Source organism: Meriones unguiculatus, chromosome 8 (genome assembly GCF_030254825.1).
Source record: "Meriones unguiculatus strain TT.TT164.6M chromosome 8, Bangor_MerUng_6.1, whole genome shotgun sequence".
NCBI classification, from domain to species: Eukaryota; Metazoa; Chordata; class Mammalia; order Rodentia; family Muridae; genus Meriones; species Meriones unguiculatus.
Window position 1 is genome coordinate 87,173,691 of NC_083356.1, and position 3,334 is coordinate 87,177,024.

Consider the following 3,334-nt stretch of genomic DNA (forward strand, 5'->3'; position numbering starts at 1 on the left):
TGAGCAAATGTCCTTCTTGTTTGTTTGTTTGAGCTTCTTTTGGATATATGCCCAGGAGTGGTGTAGCTGGATCTCGAGGTAGTACTATTCCTAATTTTCTGAGAAAGCACCAGATTGATTTCCAAAGTACAGAATCTCTGCACAGGTGTAGCCCATGGCAGCTCAGTGTCCAAATGGGCTCCTTAGTAAGGGGAATAGGGGCTGTCTCTGAAATGAACTCAGTGGCTGGTTATTTGATCATCTTCCCCTGAGGGAGATGGGGGGCAGTCTTACTAGGCCACAGAGGAAGACAATGCAGCCAGTCCTAATGAGACCTGATAGGCTAGGGACAAATGGAAAGGGAGGAGGACTGCCCCTATTGGTGGACTGGGAAGTGGGGGAGCAAGGGAGGAGAAGAGGGAGGAAGGATATGTTTGGGAGAAGACAAGGGAGGGGGCTACACTTGGGATACAAAGTGGGGTACAGAACAAAACAGAGAATTTTCAACAAAAGGAATCTTGAATGGATGAGAAGCACTTAAAGAAATGCTCCGCTTCCTTAGTCATCATGGAAATGCAAATCAAAATGACTGGGAACACTCCTCCATTGCTGTTGGGAGTGTGTACAAACACGTTGAATTCCAGTTTTGAAGATAAGCACTTTGTCAGAGATAGCCCCTGTGCCCAGTACTAAGGAATCCCCATAAGATCAAAGTGTCCATCAGGTACACGTTTATAGGGAGACTAAGTCCAGTTAATGCATGGTCCTTGGTTGGTGCTTTTCTGTCACTTAGCCCTCTTTGGGTTGCCTTGCAGTGCCACTGAGGAAAAGGATGGCGCAGTCCTCATATAACTTGATGTGTTGGGGTGGGTTGGTGGTTCTCTACTTTTTTGATGGGGAGGAGAGGGGACAAGGAAGTAAAGGGAGGGAAGGTAGGACCAGGAAGAGAGGAGAGAGGGGGCTATGATTGGAATGTAAGTAGAGTAAATGTATAAATTAATAATAATAATAATAACAGTGAAGATAAGTAACATGTTTAATGTGGACTTAAGTATTACTGACAAATAGCAAAGCAAAACAAAACAGATGCTACTTGAACATTGTTCTTGTCAAACCTTTTTTGTTGGAAATGAGTATCTGATAAATGATCACCATCTCAGAACTGTCTGTATTAAGTTCTTCCAGTGCAATAGCACTGCAATGACCTTTCCCAGCATTGTGATAGTGCAGACAATTCCCAGATTTGTTTAAAGTTTAAGACAGTGCCATGTCTTAGTATAATACTATTAAAAAGGTATTTACTTATTTATTTAATTTAATTTTAATATTCCTAATAAAGGTCTGGCTATACAGTACAAGGTGGCCCTGAGTTATTGTATAGCTATGCTATATTTTACCACTGTATTTTATTAGAGCTATCTCTCTAGTTGATGGATTATGTTTTCAATGGATAATTTTTTATTTTATATCATTACCTAATGTATTTGTTTTACTATTTTAATATTTACAAGTGTCTCTGGATTATACCCCCTCAAGTTGTAGGACTGAAATTTTAACATGGTTAAATGTGAAGTGCTCAATTAAACAATTTTTTTTTCTTTTTGCACATAATTCCAATGAAATAATTTGAAAGATTTATTAGTTTTTTTTCCTTGTTTGGACGCCTAAACTTTACCTGTTTTGTGTTCTCATCAGAAATTAAATCCCAATGAATAGTATTTTGATACAAAATATAGCAAGTTATTATTGTAAATGGTGAGAACTACTTACATAGATGTATGCCAAGCTTTCTAGATATTGCAAAATAAGTCCCAGTCATTCACGTGGTCCATGTCAGCTTTAAAGTGAGCAGTAGTTACCTTAAAGTTTCTCTTCAGGAACTGATTCCGGTGCTGATTTTGTTCAAGGTTTCTGCTATGAAGGGGCTATGATAGCAAGCACATCTTTGTTTATTGTTATAAGTTTTCATTAGGTATTATTTGTAGTAGCTTATGAGTTAGTGAGTATGACATGTGAGAGGATAGGGAGATGCTAACCTCTTCCAATGCTGACAATGTTTAAGTGACTTGTCGAGAGTTAGGGACATGCAGATCAAACTCCAATGCACAGTCCTAACGGTTAGGATGGTTACGGTCTTCTGATATTGAACAACATGCTTTGAAGGTCTTTACTCGAAGATGACACATGTCAAAAAGCTTAGATAAGTTATGGTGTATGATAGAAAGTATGAGAAATTCTTCATAATGTTATATAAGGAAATAGCTGGTGTAGCTGATAAAATTTCTGTGATTTGGAGCTAATTGCTTAACTAAACTATGGAATTTATAGTGAATTTCTTTTACGCAAAAATATAAAACCCATTTTATATTCCTTTTGACTAGCACTCATTAAAACACGATTTAGCATATAAAAAGTATAAAATCTGCTAATTTTATAATCAAATATGCCTTATTTTATGCTAGATAGTTTAGATTGAGGACATACATCAATTCTTGGGATTTAGAAGGTTCAATAACAGGGTTTGGTTAATTACTACTGGTATAAAAAATTACCAGAAGTTAATCAATTAATTTACATACAAAGATAATGATGCGAGTCTTCCTGGAAAAGACAAATTAGCTTCTGTTAAATTCAATATTTTAGGTGCTCAGGAGATGGCTTAGTGGGTCTTTCTCTATCTACTTGGTGTCTGGTTATTTTTTTTAAACACATTTATTTTTTAATTTTTTATTAATTACAGCTTATTCACTTTGTATCCCAATCTCATCCTTCCTCCCTCATCTTCTCCCATGCCCCTCTCCAAGTCCACTGATAGGGGAGAACCTCCTCCCCTTCCCTCTGACCCTAGCCTATCAGGTCTCATCAGGACTGGCTGCATTGTCTTCCTCTGTGGCCTGGCAAGGTTACCAGTTGTAGTGTCTGGATATTTTTGTAGTTTTTGTTGTTGTTGGTATGGAATTCTTGTGAACTGAACTTTCTCATTCTTACATGGCAAACACTACCAACTGAGCCTTCTCTTCAGCTCTAAACTCTTTACATAAATACAAAATAAGGTCTGGTTTATTTTCTTGAGTTGCTTGGGCAGGTAACAATATGTCAGCTAACAGAAGGCCTTGTCTGAGCACATCTCCTTAACCTGAAATGTTTTATTTATTTATTTTTCTTTTCGTAGTACACTCTGAGTCTAAAGTACATGTGAACTCTGTATACAGAAGATGTGTTTATACTGTAATCAATAGAAATTTCTGTTTTAAATATCCAATACTGATTTTCTGTGGTCATCGTCTGAAAACTTGTCCAATATCTTTTTAATTTTGTAATTATATTCATGTACAGAAAACTTAGCAGTGTACAT